Source organism: Macrosteles quadrilineatus, unplaced genomic scaffold, assembly GCF_028750875.1.
Source record: "Macrosteles quadrilineatus isolate MER2022 unplaced genomic scaffold, UCM_ALF_1.0 Scaffold_16__1_contigs__length_3527350, whole genome shotgun sequence".
NCBI lineage: Eukaryota > Metazoa > Arthropoda > Insecta > Hemiptera > Cicadellidae > Macrosteles > Macrosteles quadrilineatus.
In genome coordinates, this window is record NW_026542609.1 from 2562340 (window position 1) to 2583966 (window position 21627).

General features: G+C 37.6%; 1 protein-coding gene across 3 annotated transcripts in view; it reads right to left on the reverse strand.

Annotated features, from left to right (window-relative positions):
* The window catches only part of LOC129005110 (zinc finger protein 708-like), a 54976-nt gene extending 33710 nt beyond the window's left edge, over positions 1-21266 (reverse strand). For 2 of the 3 annotated variants that reach the window (XM_054433918.1, XM_054433917.1), the window contains exons 1-2: positions 21066-21152; positions 15849-15992 (exon numbers count right to left, since the gene is read on the reverse strand). The gene's annotated coding sequence lies outside the window, so the exon portion shown is untranslated. Of the gene's footprint in view, positions 1-15848; positions 15993-21065; positions 21153-21182 lie in introns of those variants that run through there. The other variant, XM_054433916.1, reaches the window with a different exon arrangement.
* Positions 21267-21627: the final 361 nt, after the last annotated feature.

Below are 21627 nucleotides of genomic sequence, written 5' to 3' on the forward strand. Positions count from 1 at the left end.
AATTAAAGACCATTTGTACCCGACCCCATCTTTCATTGCGGAACGATATAGATTCAGCTTGAGAAATCAGTTAGAAAACGAGAGTGTTTCCCAGTATATCGCGCAATTAAAGCATTTGTCGACACATTGTGAATTTGGCGCGAATTTAAATGACTATCTACGAGATCGCCTGGTTAGCGGCATCAGAAGTGATTCAATGAAGCAGAGACTTTTATCGGAATCAAATTTAACATTCGAGAAGGCAGTGCAGATGACGTCACAGTTCGAGATGGCGGAGAAGAGCGCGGCGTCACTTTCGGCGGGAAGCAGCGATGGTCACGGCGGGAGGATCCAACGCATGGCGGCGGCATCAGCTTCAGCTTCACCACGCCCATCAGGTCAGCAGCCCCGCCCACGAGGTTCAGCGCATCACAACACCGGAAGAGGTAGACAACAGCAACAGCCAACATCGTCTGCAGCGGCGTCGGCGTCAACGTCAAATGATAGAGTGCAGTGGCAGTGTTTTTGTTGTGGTGACTTCGGTCACATCGGCAGGAATTGCCGTTTTAAAGGTTCGACATGTCACAAGTGCGGTAAGAAAAATCATTTAGCAAAAGTGTGTCGATCTCAGCAAAACAGTAAGTCACAGTTTCAGTTCCGTAGTAATAAGAGTGATTTTAGATATAATAGAAATAAGCAGCATAACTATGTAGATGAGGTATCTGATGATGTAAGCGTAAATGATGATATTGAGGAGAGTATAGGTAATCTGTTTGAAATTAGTGAAGGGTCCAGTAAAATAACTAAGGTTGATCCTTTTAAAACAGAGGTTATTCTTGAGAACAAGTCAGTAACTTTTGAAGTTGACACGGGTGCTTCGGTAACTGTAGTAAGCGAGGCTTATTACAAAGATAATTTGAGTGCTTTGAAATTGTTTCCTACTGACATAAGGTTAAGCTCGTACACTAATGTGCCAATTTACCCTGTGGGTAAGCTAGAGGTAAATGTTCAGTTCAGAGATAAAAGAAGGACCTTAGACTTGTACGTAATTAAGGACGGAGCTCACCCCCTTATGGGGCGAGACTGGATAAGGGAGTTAGGAGTAGAAATTTCTTTCAAAAATGTTGAGGAATTATTTGTCGCTACAAGTAGTTGTGAATCAAAGAGTAAACATGAAAGTTTAGTTAAAGAACTAGTAAAAGAGTTTCCTGAAGTTTTTTCAGATCAATTAGGACAATGTAACTGTAAGCCCGTAAGGCTGGTTGTAAAAGAAAATGCCATTGCCAAATATCATCGACCCAGATCACTACCTTACACCCTTAAGGCAAAGGTAGAAAAAGAACTAGAACGTTTGGTGGAGTCTGATATTTTAGTCCCAGTTTGCAGTTCAGAGTATGGATCGCCTATTGTGCCAGTTCCTAAAAAGGATGGTAGCATTAGGATTTGTGGGGATTTTAGGCATGTTAACGCACAATTAGAAATTGATATGTACCCCATTCCTAGGGTCGAAGATTTGTTTACAGAACTACAAAAAGGGGAATTTTTCAGTAAGATCGATCTAAGTCAAGCCTATATGCAGTTAAGATTAGATGAGTCATCACAAAAGCTGTGTACAATCAGTACACACAAGGGGTTGTTTGCGTACAAAAGATTGCCTTATGGCATAGCATCAGCAGTAGGTATCTTTCAAAGAGTCATCGAACAAGCTTTGCAAGGGTTGCAAGGTGTGAAATGTTTTTTGGAAGATATAATTGTATCAGGACCTAATGACGAAGTACATTTAAGTAGACTAAGGGAAGTTTGTTCACGTCTCAAGGCTGTAGGTTTCACAGTGAAACAAGATAAGTGTAAATTTTTTGCATCAAAATTGGAGTTTTTGGGGTTTACTATAGACAAACATGGGCTTCACACCTCGCAAGCCAAGATAAAAGCAATTGTCGATGCCCCTGTACCGAGAAATGTGACAGAAGTAAAATCATTTGTGGGTCTAGTCAACTATTACTCTAAGTTTGTCCCTAATATTGCGGGTGTTTTGAGACCTTTGTATGACCTTTTGAAGAAAGATGTAGAATTTTGTTTTGATGACGAGTGTATGAAATCGTTTAAAAAAGTTAAAGAGCTATTGTGTACGGCTCCTGTGCTAGCACACTATGACCCCCAAGCACCAGTAATACTAACAGTAGATGCAAGTAATTATGGTCTAGGTTGTATTCTTAGTATAATAGACAAAGATGGTGCTGAAAAGCCAGTAAGTTTTGCATCACGTACATTGAACCAAGCAGAGCAAAACTATTCACAAATTGATAAGGAGGCATTAGCTGTAGTTTATGGTGTTAAGAAATTCCACCAGTATTTGTACGGGAAGCATTTTACCCTTAAGAGTGACCACAAACCCCTTATTAGTATTTTTGGACCTAAGAAAGGCTTGCCTGTGTTCGCAGCCAGTAGATTACAGAGATACGCCCTGTTCCTGTCAGGGTATGATTTTGACATAAAATATGTTAGGTCAGACAACAATAGCGCCGATGCGTTGTCTAGGTTACTGCTTAAAGTGTCCCCAGCAGACGAGGAACCCGAATTGTTGTGGTTAGGTACTTATTTACACTTTGTTAAAGAGAGCTCAGTACCAGTGACATGTGATCAATTTAGAGTAGAAACACAAAAAGACCCGTTATTACGGAGAGTGTTAGGCTATGTCATGTTTGGGTGGCCAATTTTTGTCCCTAAAGAGGAATTTGAATTGTTCCCATTTTATCAGAGGAGGGAGGAACTAGCTGTCGAGCAAGGTGTTTTGATGTGGGGGTACAAGGTAATTGTTCCTAGTAGTTTGAGAAGTTATGTTTTGAATGAACTTCATGCGTCTCATCTGGGCATAACTAAAATGAAGTCTGTTGCGCGTTCTTATTTTTGGTATCCAAGTCTAGACAAAGACATAGAGAACCTTGCTAACAGCTGTTCGTCCTGTCTTCTTGAAAGACCAAATCCTAGTAAAGCCGAATTGCATCATTGGCATTACCCGAGTAGACCATGGGCTAGGTTACATGTAGATCACTTAGGCCCATTCAAGGGAAAGTTGTATCTGATAGTAGTTGACGCACATTCAAAGTGGCTGGAAGTTTTTGAAACTAGTTCGACTTCAGCCAATCACACTATAAATCACCTTCGTGATTTGTTTGCACAGTTTGGTTTGCCAGAGTCAATCCATAGTGACAACGGTCCTCCATTTAGTTCAATGGAGTTTGCCTCATTCTTGAAACATAACGGTATCAAGCACACAACATCGGCTCCGTACCATGCTCAAAGTAACGGACAGGCCGAGAACTCGGTTAAGTATGCTAAGTCAAAGTTAAAATGTGCATTTAGGGAAAATGTAAATACTTCTGTAGCCTTAAGTAGAATCCTTTATGACTATCGCAATTCTGTGCACATGACCACTAATGAGACACCTGCTATGTTAATGTTTAACAGACCTTTGAGAACCCGATTAGACCTACTCAGACCTAATTTGTCTGAGACTTTAATTAGACAACAACAAGCTCAAAAGATCTATGCTAGGGGTAGTAAGACTCGATATCTGTTTGGAAACCAAAATGTATTGATTAGAGATTATAGATCTAAGGATAAGTGGATTGAAGGATGTGTGGTTAGACAGATAAGTCCAACTATGTATATAGTTAAGTTAAGTTCGGGGGTTACGTGGAAAAGACACATTGATCAGCTGATAGCTATCGACAGTGGCCCAGTGTTGACATCAGATGCAGACAACAGGCCCACGGCAACTACAGTCATCGCGCGCCCAGCTGTTCAGAGTACACCAGCTGAGCGTGACGTCAGTCCTATGACGCGCGAGCTTCCGGGACATAGTACGCGCTCGTCCCTCTCTCCCACCACTCCGCGGCGCTCTATGGTTCCACAAACAGCTGATCGCAACTCACCACCAGCTGTACACCGTACACCTGTACAACACCGTTCCTCCACTACACCACAGAGACGTTATCCCATGAGAGCTAGGAAACCAGTCGAGAGAATAGATTTATAATTAGTTTGTTTTGTTCTCATATAACGGTTGTTGTGTTTGTGTGTTGTTAGGTTGTTTTGTTTTATTTATGTATTTGTTTGTCAGCGTCTATATTCTATCTGTTTACTGATACTGAAATTGAAAAATAATTATTGGTCACATTTTTATCTGTTTACTGATACTGAAATTGAAAAATAATTATTGGTCACATTTTATGGTCAGATTTAAAGGGGAGGAATGTAGTATATTTATATAAGTAATGTACCGTAACAGGTTTTACTATTTAATAATTTACAAGGCTATGTTGGCAATATTTAAATATGTACGTTGAACTGTAACCGTTTGTATTTCCCACTACCAGTTAATAATATTTGAATAAACGAATGCTATTGGACGATCGGGTCACGCCACTTCCCCAACCCATGAGTCCATGTTAACCGACACCTCTACACCTCAGTTATAGCCAGCTTCCATCCTGAGTAACTCCGGCCCGTTCGGTCGTTAGCAGTTTTACAGTGTTAAACCGTAGTGCTTATTAACTTCCCGATTCCCGTAGTGTAAGACGTCAGGGTGACGTAGTGACTTAGTTACAGTGTATAAGAATAGCACCGTGTCAACGAAGGTACGTCAGGGTGACGACACTTCACAAGCCTTTGCAGACGACCTAGTGCTGACTGTCAGAGGAAAACATGCAGCCACAGTGAACAACCTCACCCAGATAGACGTGAGCTTCATTGAGGGGTGGTGCTCCAAAGAGGGCCTCACAATTAACCCTGACAAAACTGAGATAACCTTTACAAGAAGGAGAACAAATCTAACACCCCCCGAAATTCAAGGGAAAAGAGTGAAAATTGTGAAGGAAACAAAATACCTTTGAGTTTACCTGGACCAGAAACTTACCTGGAGTAGGCATTTTGACTTTGTACTTGCAAAAGGCACAGGAGCATTTGGAGCCTGCAGAAGAACCTTTGGCAAGAAATGAGTCCCAATCTTATACATTGGACTTATGCTATAGTCAAACCAATGGTTTCATACGCAGCCTTAGTGCGGTGGCCTAAGGCTGAGCAGATAGTAGCTGGCAGGAAACTGCAGTAGCTGCAAAGGCTAGTGTGTTCGGGGATCTGCGGACCATGAAATCCTGCCCCACAGCTGCAATGGAGGCAATACCCGACATGCTCCCACTAGAGCTGGAAGTCAAGAAATGTGCAGCCATATCTGCCCTTAAAACATGAAGCAGAGGCGAGCTGAATCTACAGAGGCAGTCTGGTCACCTGTCCATCCTAAGGGACTTCCCAAGTATGGACATGGAACTAAGCATACCAGACCTCATGACAAAGAATGTGACAATTTCGAGATTCCTTACCAAGTGGCTATAGGAGGAAGAGATAACTGGCAACAGTGTAACTTCAACTTTGATAGAGCATGCTTGGTTTATTACACCGATGGAAGTCAAAAGGATGAGAGATCAGGGTTGGGAGTGTATGGCAACAAAACCAACATATCCCTGGCCTTGGGCAGAACAACAACAGTATTTCAATCAGAGGTCCTGGTGATTGAGTATTGTGCTTATAATATTACAAGAATCTGAGCAAGGGGAAAATCCTTATTCTCTCTGACAGCCAGGCAGCATTGAAGGCGCTGGGTCATGTGTGACAGAGTCACGAACAGTTAAAGGGTGTAAAAACACCCTCAAAATGCTAGCAGAGCGGAACCAAGTCAAATTGTCATGGGTCCCTGGACATTCGGGGCATGAAAGAGCCGATGCATTAGCTGGAAGGGTGCGGAAGACCAACTGTCAGGACCCGAACCCTACTGTGGTACCCCCATAAGCTTAGGAGTAGCCAAAGTCCGAGACTGGGTCAAGGCTCAAAAGGCTTTGGCCTGGAGGAACTACCTAGGAATGAGGACATCTAAAACACTAATTGACCCCACTGTGAAGGGCTGGAAAGGCGTGCTGAGCCTTAAGAAGGGGGACATTAGTCTACTAGTAGGAGTGTTAACAGGGCACGGTCCTTTCAGGAAACATCTCAGGACTATAGGTAGGTCACAGACAGACCAATGCAGGTTCTGCGAGAACGAGGTAGAAACCTCAGAACACTTATGGCTGGACTGTCCAGCGTTGGCCCAAAGAAGGCTTACATCCCTGAGGAGGTCGTTTTTGGAACCAAAAGAGATGAGGAAGCTGGGTGTCTTTCAGCTCCTGGGCTACTTGAGAAGCCTAGAGCTGTCAGAATGATTCAAGGGGTGCTACAATAGGCCTCCAGGCCAAAGTAGCCAGGGGTAGGCCATTACCCCAACCCCACAAGGAAAAAAATCAGCTGTGCACGCCAATTTAATTGTTGTGTGTTGCAATTATTAGCATTTGGTACAATGTTTCATTGCATCACTGTCAGTGGCAACAAGAGGTTAACCTCTCTTGGAAGTTATGAGCAGCAATATTTAGACTAGTAATTAAAACACTGTTGTAGGTAAAGTAGTGTACACTACTCACGTAAATAGTGTTAACGACACTCGTAGAAGTTTTTAAGGCACTCGCCAAGGCTCATTCATACCTTAAATTTTCTACTCGTGTCGTTAACACCAACTTTAGGCAATCGTTGCGTAAACTAGGCCTACTAAAATAATCATTTACGAAGAAATTCAAAAGGATAGAATAGTTAGTGTGTTGAAAGAAAATACTGCCTTCTTGTTGATGTTGTTAATTAACTAACACACTTTAACAACAAAATGTCAGTAGTAGCTAAACTAATTTTGAAAATTACATTTTTAGATTGTATTTCATTTGTTGGATTGTATAACATTATAACAAAACGACCAAAATAGTAGAGTATCCCAACCTAACATTTTAGTACCCTAATTATTTTTAAATATTGCTTTATTTTAAGTTTGTTCTTATAGGCTACTGTATCTTTCTTTGAATAAACTAAAGTAAAATACCCCCGCCGCAGCAAACCTGCAGACTAAGCGAATTTCCATTTCCCTGAATGGATTTACACTAAAATGTCTCCTTAAAAATATCACATTTATTCCCTATTTAAAAAGAATCAGTTTAAAACATACTTAGGTTTGCTGCAACAGGGAGGGTAGAAGTGTTTTCTATGTAAAACGTTAATAGTTGGTAAGAAATAAAAACATTTTCCAAATTTGGGCAAAATATGTTAATAAACAAGCAAACTACAACAGTTTACTTATTCTCCATAAGAATAACATGGAAATTTTAAATTTTCAATTTTTTGGAATTTTCTCCGTAACTATTAGGCGCATTATAACGCTTCAATATACTAAATTATTTGTTTTTTTAAGCTCTACAAAATAGTATAGAAAGAAATTGCAAAATTTTATGTTTTTTGGGTCAAAAATGGGAAAAACCCATTTTTACCCCATAAAAGCCCCCATAAACCCCCGTTCCCATGGTCCGATCATGCTGGTTCGCGAACTTGTTCGAATAAACGTAGGTTTACACGTTTGTACCAAATTTCATCAAAATCGGATCATTTTTGCTCGAGTTATCGCGCTAACGGACACATATATAAATATATATATATATATATATATAAATATATATATATAAATATATATATATATATATATATGAATTTGAACGGATGGTGTTTTTGGCCTCTAGGGACCTCAAAACGAAAAAAAAAATCGGTCCCGGGTCCAGGTCTTGCCATGAGTACTACGGTAATAGCTTATTCCCTATATGGGAAATTCGCTAAAAGGACATACTTTTAGCGGTACTTGTTCAATGGATAATACTATTCAATGTCAAGAAATCGTCTTTTGTCATTATACAACAAATTGTACTTCAACCAACGTTGTTGTACAAGACAGTATTCAGTAATTCATCCTGAAATGATAAATTTTAATTTATGCAAACAAAAATAATATGTAGCCCTTCTTAGCTATGAAACAAGTTGGCATAAGTATGGCTTATTCTTAATAAAAGCACTCAACAGATATATTCTTATAAATTGAACTTGGTATACTTTTACTCAAATAGCATAGCCAAGGAACAGTCCGAGACTAGAACTGTTAGCGCCAAGCACACTTAGCTATTTTTTACCAACCTAAATTTTAAGTTTCATGTTATACAGAGAGTTTTTAGTTACAGTTAATATGTAGGTAAGGCATATCTTGAATTTCATCTAGTTATTTTCCTTTTTGTTTACAGTAGGTACTTAAATAAACTTTTAAGAAATCTTCGTAAGCCGGTCAAGGAAGGACTCGGGGTGAATCGCATTTACAATCAACAGCTGAAGCAGAAGTTGATAGATCAGCATTCTCATAATTTAAATGTTCTGTGTTAGTTTCCATTAAAACCCAAGTTTAAACTTTCAATAAATAAAGAAACAAAATTAATTATTAATCTTCAATGTCAATCACTTGCATTCAACAGCTTCTTTTACTTTGACTTGTAACTGGCACCAGTGAAGTTTAAACGTCGTCTGCGTTTAGCGATTTGTTTTTGTTTTTATCTGACCAGTGAAAAAAGAGTAGCAACAGAAGCATCCTACACTGACAAAAGAAGTATTTTTCACTCATATTTGGGTTAAAATACGCACATAGTGGCGTCCCTTTCTTAAATAATTGATAACTTAATTGATAATTGATAAGGATGAGAGCCCATGTAATGCTTCCAACACCAAGATAGGCTAATCATTATCCTATGGAGTCCATGCAATGCTGTCTGTAAAGCCATGGTTCCACAGAATGCGTAACTTCTGACGTGCGGTACAACATTTTTCGTTGCGGCAATTACGCCGCGTAAAATCCGGAAGGGTGGTTCATCTGACTGCGGAAATAACATTGCAAAAATTAAGTTCTGTCGAAACTAGCGACGAGTATGGATAGGAACAGGAAAGCCGTTGTGGCTTAGATGCTGTATGATGATGATATTGATGTCGATCTTTTATCTTTATTCCTTATTGGTGTCAAGTCATAGTGATCGGAGTGATATAGCCTATTTAAGAATCGGGACAGTGAAGAAGCTTCCAACATACTCGTTTGTAAACATTTACTAGACAATGAAACAAAGTTTAAGCGGAACTTCCGTGTGTCAAAAGACCAATTTTTCTTTTTGGTTGGTAAATATGGTAAATGGTAAATACAGATTACCTGTTTTCCCAAGTTTTTCCCAAATTATACTCCAAATTACGTATTTTTTTGCGTTTTGTTTATACTCTGGGTCACTCAACTTCCACAGCACATCATGTTGAGACACCAACTCGACAAGTTCTTCCTCTTCGGTTGAAGAAAAACGTCCATCTACACCTCTCTATATTGTACAAGACATAATGAAACTGCAATAACTGCACGGTCATAATAATTTATGGCTCCTCCGAATAATTTACGGATTCCGCACTGCAACTGCTCTCAAAAAAGTATGATTTGTCCGCTATGAGGAACCAAAAATTCCGGACACGTAAACGCACGTCAGTGGAACCGCACACAGGGGAGCTCCACTAAATCAGCGTCGTTGTAATTCCGCAGCAGAAAATTTCGCACCGCACGGCGGAGACTCCGCAGTCTGTGGAACCATAGCTTAAAAAGCTAATAAAACAGCTGCGACTAGCTGTATGAAGCTAAAACATATTTCAGTAATAAAAGTGATTCTTTAAATGTTAGAACTAAACTGTATTTTTATTATCATAGAAAAATGTAAACATAAACATTTTACAGATGTTTCAGATAATTGTTAATATTATAAATTATAAGCCAGGTAAAATTGAAATATATTACAGTCTTCCCCTCTAAAAAGAGAACAAAAGGTTGAAGTCTTGGTGTGGAAAACTCATAACTGATACTTGTGTGGTGTAGGCAATTGGCTTTAGTTGGTTTTTTTTTTTTCACTGGAGCAGGTGTACAGTTAATAGCTTACTGGTTGAATAGTAGTAGGTTTTGTCTGGAACTGGAGTAGAGTATTCAAAATGGCCAGGAGCGGGAGTTAAATACTGAACAGGAGGGAAATCAACTAGGGGTTTTAGAATTGACGTGGTCGATTTGTAACCGTTCGAAACTGCAGTTGGAGCTGAAATGGAATACTAGTAGCTCACTGTCGGGAGTTCTAAGACACATTGGAAGTATAGCCTGTTGTTGAACAAACGTTGATAAAATTGTTGAAAGGTCTTCAGTCATGATAGTATGTTAATTTCAATGTTTATCCTGTAGAAAAGTGTATGAGTCATTAAAAATCCCGGCCTCGTCGCCACTAACACATATTTCAGTAATAAAAGTGATTCTTTAAATGTTAAAAAAAACTGTATTTTTATTATCATAGAAAAATGCAAACATAAACATTTTACAGATGTTTCAGATAATTGTTAATATTATAAATTATAAGCCAGGTAAAATTGAAATATCTTACAGAAGCTAACCAAGTAGTAGGCCTACTTTCCTTAGAGATTTCAGTTTGAAAGAGGCTATTTAAAGTAAAGTAAGATTGTGATTAAAATCCTTATCTCAATCAATATTTAAGTAGCAAGAAAAGTAGCTTGAAATTCCGCTACAACTACTTAATCCTTTGAGTGCTGTCGAGTCTTGCTCTGACACGCATCATTGTTTTAGCTTGTGTGCCGAGCGTCTACTGTTTGTGCGAAATATTGTTTATTAACAGCAAGTAGAACACAAAAATGAGCAGAAAATAATCAACAGAAACCTCATTATGGCTGCCACCTTCTTCCTCTAAACTGTACTAATGGACAGTGCTGCTGTCCAGTGAGCATTTTTAGAGCTTTTATATATGGTCTATCGAGGTTACATCCAACGATCCAACCCTGTGGATCTAGGGATCCCAGAAGTCTTCATTTCCCAGGACACATCTCCTTTTTGGGTACATAAGTCCGGGGGGATTTTTGGCAAAACCTTAAAATGTCTGGGATTTAGACAAAAAAATTAATAAATAAAATTATTCCTGAACGCATAGTAGGCCTAGTATTTAGTAATTGGCTCAAGTCATCAATTGCCCAGGATGTGACTGAAATTAATTGGAAATAACTTAAAATATTGTGTCACTGTAATGATATCTTGTATTTAGAAGTCTTGTTTCCTTTTAGGATCAAATTTTATGTTTAAAGCTTTTAAGTTAAGACTGTTGTCAAAATTACCTCAGCTGTTTCTGTACATCTACTCACCACCACCCAGACCAGCGACTATCTAACTACAGCTAGACCTAGAGCTCCTCGTCTGCTTTCTGCTTACGTTTACACTCCTACACGCTTACATCAAAATAATTTTCTTACTTCTTGTTTTGTCATTTTTGAACGTACGTAGTACCTACTAATGCCGAAAAGAAATTTGTACTCTCAGTCAAGTTGAAAAAGGGATTTGTTGCGAAAAACGTGTAGCCTACTTCTCCAACCTTTAGGCCGGCCGCACACTGATGCGACAAAACGTTTTGTCGAAAGACGTCGGAAGGGAGTGGCCTACCATGCAGTTAAATGGAGGCATCACACACTGATGGGACAGAGGCTTCAGACGTGTTGTTTTGTCTGAAGACATTTTGGGTGTTTTTGTGATAGCCTCCAATATTTCGTCAAAGCCAAAACGCGATCAGACAAACAGTTCTGCGCATGCGCGGAGGGCGGATACAGTACAACTTATCTATATATTGTAATAATTTTTCTTACAGTTAGTAGTAGTTCATTTTCGATTCATGCAGAAAATAATAAAACAATATTTTAATTTCAAATATTTTAACTTATCTATATTTTGTAATAATTTTTCTTACAGTTAGTAGTAGTTAATTTTCAATTTATGCAGAAAATAATATAATGTTATTTCAATTTCAAATATTTCAGCTTATTCCATATTTTGTAATAATTTTCTTAACAGTTAGTAGTCGTTCATTTTAGATCTATGCAGAAAATACAGAAAATTTATGCTGCCTTCCTTCGTTTAGTCCTGCAAGTTGTATTAAGTTCCACAACATAATTCTCATAAATTTTATTAACACCATACAATCTCTGGCTTTTCTCAACAATGGTCTACGGCTGACTGAATTTTGTTTTGTTTTCTGACAAGACGTCTTACAAAAAAACGTTTTGTCAAAAGAAGTCGGAAGCGAGTGGCCTAGCATGCAGTTAAATGGAGGCATCACACACTGATGAGACAGAGGCTTCAGTCACATTGTTTTGTCTGAAGACGTTTTTGGGTGTTTTTGTGATCGCCTCCAATATTTCGACAGAAGCCAAAACGCGATCAGACAAACAGTTCTGCGCATGCGCGGAGGGCGGATACAGTACAACTTATCTAGCCTATTGTAATAATTTTTCTTTAACTAATATTTTAATTTAAAATATTTCAACTTATCGGTACTATAGGTATTGTAACAATTTTTCTTACTACAGTTAGTAGTTGTTCATTTTCGATTTATGCAGAAAATAATCAAAATTTTATTTCAATTTCAAATATTTCGGCTTTTTCCTTATTTTGTAATAATTTTCTTCACAGTTAGTAGTCGTTAATTTTAGATTTATGCAGAAAATACAAAAAATGTATGCTACCTTCCCCCGTTTAGTTCTGCAAGTTGTATAAAGTTCCACAACATAATTGCTACGTCCACTTCCTCATCAATTTTATTAACACCACGCAATCTCTGGCTTTTCCAACACTGGTCTACGGGTGACTGGGGAGACTGAATTTAGTTTTCCCTCCTGTTTTTGTCTTTTGTCTAAAAACATCACACACCAATGTGAAATTTTTTTCCCCCGACAAGACGTCTTCCAACAAAACGTTTTGTCAAAAGATGTTTTGTCTGACCAATGTGCGGCCGGCCTTAAGCAGTTGCATCATCCTCCGAAATAGACCGATTTGTTCTTTGAACATGACTCTAAATTCAATCATTTTGCTCATGTTTCTGAAGAAACTGCATTTCACACTGTAGTAAAAACCACCATGGAGTTGAGTAGTAGTTGAGATGTATATCTAGTTTGGAGTCCACATGGATTGTACCACTAAACTACAAAGTGTGTTGTTTAAAGACTCCTAGTCTTGCAAAACATATTTCTAATCCAGTAATTTGATATTAACTGAGTGGGGATCCAGTAATTCAGACAAAAGTTTTGGAGTTAAAAGCCTAAGTTGCCAATTTTTTTCAATAGCATTGTTAACATAAGCATGCCTGAATGAAAATTAAAAGCAAATATTTTAGAGATAGTAAATTCTTTGCAAGAAAACAAAAATTCTAGTTTAAAACTTCTAAAACTTACAATATAGGCTGTTTTTATGAATTGTCAGAGAATATTTAGTTTAAAATGTTTAAGGTACCAAAAAGTGTGAAGGACCTGAAGCCCTACCACCAACGTTGAGGGTCGAAGAATAACACTCCTACGTTTGATGTTTCAGAAGAAGTTTTTTTTTTCTTTGTTTAACGTTTTCCTTTTCCCGATTTATCGAGAGGTGTTTTATACCAGTTGGTTTTTATTTTCGTTTAAGAAGTCCTTTTTATTTTGTTTTCGAGAATATTTTATTTTTTCATTTACTTTTCCCTCTCGTACACGACCTCTCCCGATCTAACGCCGTTTCTTCAGCTACCCCTTCTACGAGACCTATGGTCCATCCCCCCTATGTTTGAAATAGTTTTTTTCTCTTTTTTTTCTCTAAGTTGGTAAGGAGTGTGAGGTACTAAATATTAAGGGGGGTAAAAACGTACTGCTATTCAACAAACACCTTAACTTACCAGTTTTAAACGACAATAGCCTACTCCTAGGTCTATGTGTTGGCCATAGCTTGGGCTATGGGCCAAAGAACGTAGGCCTACTTTTAATAACAGTGAAGTACACAAACACACCCACAACTACATATTTATTTATAATAGCACTCCATTTCGCCAAATAAAGCTAAACTGACCGATTTTACGAATATTTATCGCCAATTACAACATGACATAACCTCGAAATGGTGTCTGTTGACCAACGACAGATGACAACTAGACCGGCTCAACAGGTGAATTTCCGATTAGCTGTTGGCTAGTTCTTGGTCTCACCACCAGAGCGCTTAAGCCGCGGCAATTGGGATTTGAGCCGAGACAAGATTAATCGCTGTTTGACCGCCGACTAGCTCGCTAGAAGCCTCTTGCACTATATTAATACGACTACGACGACGACGCTACGATTTTATTACGGAGGTTAGCTACCATACTAGTTAGGCTCTTTTCACGTTTTACGGTATTTTCATTTCACGCATTGTTAATGTATCATACATTTTCGCTTCCTTTAAGTCCCGATTTGAATTATCTAAATTTAATAACTTATTTTTTGCCGACTTGCATAATACCCGCCAGTTCCTGCCTGCCAGTGACTAGCGGTGGATATCTTACGTTTGGTTTTAAATCAATTGGCTACGAAATTACGTTTATTCCATTTGTTTTAACGATTAATTATTATTTAGATTATTTTAGTTAATTCGACGTTTTAATACCCCGAGGCTTGTCTTCTGAGTTCTAAACCCTGTCTTTGGCGGGTGAAAGAATCAAGTCGGGAGTAGGCAGACTCGACAATCAGCTACGAATATTAGTATTAAATTTATTTAAAACAATCTCACGATAAATTCTCCGTTCAATTGTGTTAATTAGGCCCTGACGACTCTGTAGGGATTTGTATTCTAGATTTTGTTCATCCGATCGTCACACTTATATTTATTTTACTAGTGGCTTTAGTTTATTATTTTAAAGCTTAATACTCTAGTATTTATATCACATTGGCTAAGATTGGATACTCGTCGGTCCTATAAAAGTTAAAAGTTAGGAAAAATTTATCAAAACACGTTGGTTTAAGGTGAGGATGAAATAGGTAGCTCCTACTGAGCGTCTGCATGATTTCCTGAGCGCTTCTAGAGCTCTGAGCCTTCATGTTGTATGTTGTTTTTCTGAATCACTGATGAAAACATATATATAAGGTTACATTACCTTGATCGCCAAGTGATCCATGTGATCCAAGTCACATGGATCACTTGGCGATCAAGGTAATGTAACCTTATATATATGTTATCTGAGCCTTCGATTAAATTTTAATAAAATTATCAGTCAAAGCCGTGACAACTTCGTATTGACCCCTGGATTTTTCTAGGTCCTTCTGAGCACTCCAGGGAAGAAATTTGAGTGCGGCCGGTTCTAGGGGTAGGCCTAGCCTGACTTTGATGAATACTAGTTTATTCCCCCCCTAGAATTTTGCGTCACAAAAAAATTCCGAAATGCTGAAAGTTCTAGTACCTACTTAAAATAGTCTAGAAACACTTTTTTAAAGCCTTTAAAGCACATAAAAGTAAATCTAAATTTAAAAAAAAAATCCTCTTAATTACAGAATGTCCTTTATGTTATTTTAACTCTTGAAAACTTAAAATATTAGAATAAATTGTAACATATTTCCGTCTTGTCTATGAATATATTTTAGGCCCTTTCTTAACTCATGAAACCCCAACTAAAATTAGTATTTTACAATGCACGATCTAATAATCTACAAAACATAACAAATTTAGGCCAAAAATGTTGATTAAAAAGTAGCCTATTTTATGACCATTTTCCTACACACCGACATTTATGTGGAGAAATGGCCAGCATTCCTAAAAGCAATACCACAAGTAGGCCTGGAAAACCTCAAATAAAAAATTGTTTCACCCGCTCGAGGCACTCAAAGGGTTAAAAAATAGCTACCAGCTTAATGCAAAAAAATCTGAAAAGTAGCGTAGCTGCTGCTAACACTACAATAAAAGTAGCACGCTTAATTCTCAACACTGTAAACTAACTAGATGCAGTTTGTATTTTATTGTTGGTTGAAAGTGTTTTTTGATGTCCATTGAATTTATAATAGCTCGTTTACAACTAATGTGTAGTGAGAATCAAGTAGATATTTACCTGAGTCCTGTCTGAAGTTAGGAGTGGTGGTGGGGGGACGTTTGAACTACTTCTGTTCCTGGGCGCACAAAAACCTGGCTATACTTATGCCACTAATGCCAGTGTCTCCAACACATTCTGCCCTGATCACTGAGCCAATCCAAACTAGAAAATATGATGGAATTGAATACCTAGATTTCAATGGTTAAATTCACTAATGTTTCGCCTATATCATAGGATTTGGAGGGATAACTTTACAATGCCTATGTATAGGCGAAACCTGTAGTAAGATTGACCATAGCCTACTCTATTGAACTGTGGATGTAAGGTGTGTATACCTACCTTAAATAGGGTTGCCAGTACCTGGGGACCGAGTTTTGCTCGGAGAAAATCATTAGTTCACTCTGAAAGCAGTCTTAGTATCGGAGATACATAAATCTGTTCCCAAACTCCACACGGCTCGCCTTTACAACGTCCTACACCATTTCCTACGTCATGGACCTGTTTCCCTCCATTCCCATAGCACTTTAAGATTGTAGATACCTTAATCTAATCGTTATTAACAGTTCCCACACTCCGGACAGCTCGCATTGACTACTTCCTTCACCACTTCCAACGTAGCGGACCTGTTTTTCTCCCTTCCCATAGCATTTCAGGATTGCAGATACGTTAATCTAATCGTCATAAACAGTTCCCACACTCCGGACAACTCGCCTTGACTACTTCCTTCACCACATCCTACGTCGCGGACCTGTTTCCCTCCCTTCCCATTGCATTTAAAGATTGCAGATACTTTAATCTAATCGTCATAAACAGTTCCCACACTCCGGACAACTCGCCTTGACTACTTCCGTCACCACTTCCTACGTCGCGGACCTGTTTCCCTCCCTTCCCATAGCATTTTAGGATAGCCCATACCCTTATATAATCGTCATAAACAGTTCCCACACTCCGGACAGCTCGCCTTGACTACTTCCTTCACCACTTCCTACGTCACGGACCTGTTTCCCTCCCTTCCCATAGCATTTTAGGATTGCAGATACCCTAATCTTATCGTCATAAACAGTCCCCACACTCCGGACTGCTCGCATTTACTACTTCCTTCATCACTTCCTACGTCACGGACCTGTTTCCCTCTATTCCCATAGCATTTTATGATTGCCTTTACTACTTCCTTCACTACTTCCTACGTCACGGACCTGTTTCCTTCCCTTCCCATAGCATTTTAGGATTGCAGATACCTTAATGTATTCGTCATAAACAGATCCTAGACTTCGCACTGCTACCCTTGACTACAATGTCTCGAGTAATCTTAAGTATAATCAATCTTTGGTATAATCTTTGCTCAATATTAACAAGTGATGTTTTTCCTTTTGTACTGTATTTGTAATTTGCTAGTATACTGTGGGTAGTTGGTTTATTATGAACACGTGCTACAACTTCAAGTCTTTTGTTTACCTTTTCCTTGTTATTTAATTCAACCAACATGGTTACTTAGCAACCCATAAGACTAATGTTAAAAAAAAGTGACTTTCAGTTTCGTTTTTCTACGTAATTAGATTTTTTTTGGCAGTTCTAACTGCATGAAACTTGTTTTTAGGCCAAAAATAAACTATTTACAAGATTTGAAGAAAATCGTCGGAGCCGTTTTCGAGATCTTTCTGCAAGCAAGCAAGCATACATACAAGCAAACATTGCTCGTATTAGAGTATTTAACAAGTGATGTTTTTCCTTTTGTACTGTATTTGTAATTTGCTAGTATACTGTGGGTAGTTGGTTTATTATGAACACGTGCTACAACTTCAAGTCTTTTGTTTACCTTTTCCTTGTTATTTAATTCAACCAACATGGTTACTTAGCAACCCATAAGACTAATGTTAAAAAAAAGTGACTTTCAGTTTCGTTTTTCTACGTAATTAGATTTTTTTTGGCAGTTCTAACTGCATGAAACTTGTTTTTAGGCCAAAAATAAACTATTTACAAGATTTGAAGAAAATCGTCGGAGCCGTTTTCGAGATCTTTCTGCAAGCAAGCAAGCAAGCAAGCATACATACAAGCAAACATTGCTCGTATTAGAGTATTTAACAAGTGATGTTTTTCCTTTTGTACTGTATTTGTAATTTGCTAGTATACTGTGGGTAGTTGGTTTATCATGAACACGTGCTACAACTTCAAGTCTTTTGTTTACCTTTTCCTTGTTATTTAATTCAACCAACATGGTTACTTAGCAACCCATAAGACTAATGTTAAAAAAAAGTGACTTTCAGTTTCGTTTTTCTACGTAATTAGATTTTTTTTGGCAGTTCTAACTGCATGAAACTTGTTTTTAGGCCAAAAATAAACTATTTACAAGATTTGAAGAAAATCGTCGGAGCCGTTTTCGAGATCTTTCTGCAAGCAAGCAAGCATACATACAAGCAAACATTGCTCGTATTAGAGTATAGGATATCCCCGGAGATTACCGGATTTTTACGTTCAAAATTTAGCTCCGGGGGAATTTCTGCAAAAAGTGAGAAATCTCCTCTTTTTTACTCTCTATTAAAATACATTATAAAACGGCACTTTTGGAATAAAATAAATGTTTGCCTTTGCTGATATTGTTATGCAATAACTGAAAAATGCAACTCTCATACTCTACTAACGTTTTTTTATTCCTTGGTTTCACTTTCGCTAGCAACACCCTTAGTTCATCTTTATCGTCTGTTTCATTGCTCCCAGTCCTTCAATTTGCGTCTGCCGGCCAGTCCGAAGGTATCCGTGCTCACTACCAAAGCCTAGCAGACAGAGAGCGTTTTGTTGCCTTAATTCGGTTTATTTGTTATTTATAAGTGAGATGTGACAAGCGATTCAACATTTTATATTTTGGTGTACCGTTTGAATATTGACATTGCGTAAACTTAGCATGAATATTGGGTATTTATTCCGTATAGGTGCCTCCAACGAATTTTTAATTTTTATATCTTACTTTACAGTTTTTTACCTTCTGAATCCAAATTTACCATTATTTTTCACTGCTGATGAATATTTCTCAAGATATCGCCGTAAAAACATACTTAACATTACAATAAACAAGATAGGATGGATAACATTTCAAGTGATTCTGTAGTCATATAACTTAATGTTCTCTATAATAGGAATTTCGTCACATTATTGAGATATAGATGGACTGGTGGACTAATAACATGTAGTTGTTATTTAGGCATGTCAGGGTGGTAGGTCGTGCTGAGAAAAACACTTCAAATTTGAAGTGTTTTTTTCTGGATTTTAATTTTACAAAAACAGTCTGCAGGCGACATAAACTAACAATTTGATACATTATAACCTAAACTTTAACTTAGGTACCTAATCTAACCTACCTTCAAAGGACTTAATGCAGTCACCAATTCACATACAGCACAACCTATCACCCTGACATGCCTTTTCTTACATCAAAAGGAGTTTGCTTAAACACATTCTAGAGGTTTGGTTAGGTTAGGTTATGTTAGAATAGCACCATTTTATTAGGTAATTTCTAAACGGCGAAATATAAATCAATAAATCATTAATAAGGATAAAATACTGGTAACAATAATACATTATTAACTAATTGATCTTAGAAAGTGAAAAGTGTAACTTAATCAGGTGATTTTCATATTGCAGAATCAGAGTTAGCTAATTAAAGTTGTCACTACCATTTGCGTGACTGTGACTGATTGAAAACAATCAGCTGTTGGTTTACTTAACCCATAGTTCATTCCACTTGTAAATGTCATGCACCCTACCTTGTTTATTATAATGTTGTATATTATTACGGCGATATCTTGAGAAATATTCATCAGCTGTGAAAAATAATGGTATATTTGGATTCAGGAGGTAAAAAACTAAGAAAGTAAGATATCAAAATTAAAAATTCATTTGGAGGCACCTATACGGAATAATTACCGAATATTGGACAGAAACGGTATTAGGCCTAACTAATAAATATAAACAAATTACGTCACTGGCCCAAATGTCTATAGGCTAATAGTGGTAACAACTGGATGTTTTTTGACAGTTCCATTTAAATAAAAACAAAAACGTGTTTACTTTCGGGCTAGTGACATCATATTGTTTAACTTAAGTTCATGACCCATAGTTTATGTCGTAATATTATTGCTACTAGGTACGGTATACAATTTTGCTAGCCCGATAAATTTTATCCACTATTAAAGTGGGGGCCGCCAGCTAAAATCTCCTATTTTTGTACAATACCATATGGCAACCCTAACCTTAAATAATAATTTAATTTTACATCCAATTGCTTTAATTGTTCTAGAGTGAAATTAACTTATAGATACCTAGGCCTATTTGCTTTTTGTGACACCAGTAGGTAACTTAAGTTACTTTGGTATTATTCGGAGGCCACCCTTATACAGCGAGCTGCGGCGGTTTTGTTAGGTTGGGTTAGGCCTATCATAATAACCTATATATTTGCAGGATTTTTCTCATATTCGTTATGAATCAATGATACCAGATGAGCCATACTTTCGCCCGCCAAATCCCCTCCAAGTAGGCCAAGGTCAGGTCGTTGTCCAGAGCGTGCGCATCACCTGTCACCGCCTGTATATCTGGGTCAATGTCATAAATGATGACTCATCTGGTATTGTTAAATTCATAACAAAAACGAGGAAAGTCCTTCAAACATATTTATGATAACCCAACCTCACATAACTGCCGCAGCGCACTGTATACCTACTTGGGATGTGGCAGCTACTTAGCGGCGGCAACGCATTCAACTCAATCCTCGCCGATATCGCTGCCTTGTAGGAGGCAAAACTAAAAGGTCGCTTATCGTAATGATGTCAAATTTAATAGGTACGGTATGTTCTTTCCAATTAAGTAGTTAAGTTATTTTTGATCTCCAATAGAAAAATCCCTCTAAAATAAGTGGCCTCAGGATAATACCAAAGGTTGCACTTTAGTTTTCATCCTAAATTTACTATTACACAATATACATTAACTACCAGAGCTGATTATAAAATGAAACTGTTCTAAACTAAGTTAAACCATAAACCTAACCTTAACTTAAGTTAACCAAACTGCAGTAGGCTTATGTGAGTAAATGTAGGATGTAAACTAAGTGCAACCATACCTTTGTCTGATTTTTGTAATTAAAATCGTTGAAATTTATTTTACTAAGTTTTAAGTTTCTACCACATCACTATAAACATGACTACATAACCTATTGCCGTGAGTTAAGTATGGAGAATATTTTCACACCTTAAACTATTGATGTAAGCTTAATTTAATTTTAGTTTTAAAATAAACTTTATGAGTCATTCAGATTGTTTGGTATTAGTATTCGAAGTATTGTGTTGTGTTTTAAGATAAAATTACCTGTAATTTATTTCAAATATTTTGAACTTGAAGACAAAGAAAGGAAGGAATCTTACGTTTAGTCAGTACTGCCAACAGTGCCATGTGCCAAGCAGTGTTTCCATTTCCACACGACCAAAAAAATAATCCCGCTTACAGGGTCGAAAGATCCCGTTTTATCCCGCTTTTAAATCGGTGAAAAATCCCGTTTTATCCCGCATGATTTTTTTGGTACAATTCATAGTATTAAACTTTACGTATCATTTTTATAAGTTGTTTAAACATCACTATTATATTTTGCTACAGTATTTAAACAATTTGAGTTAGTTTTTCTCTAAAATTGAGTAGAAAAAAAATAAAAATAGTCGTCACAGCTGAAAATCCCGTTTTATCCCGCATCCCGTTTTAATCCCGCTCAAGGTCTAAAAATCCCGTTTTCGGGATAATAATCCCGCGAATGGAAACA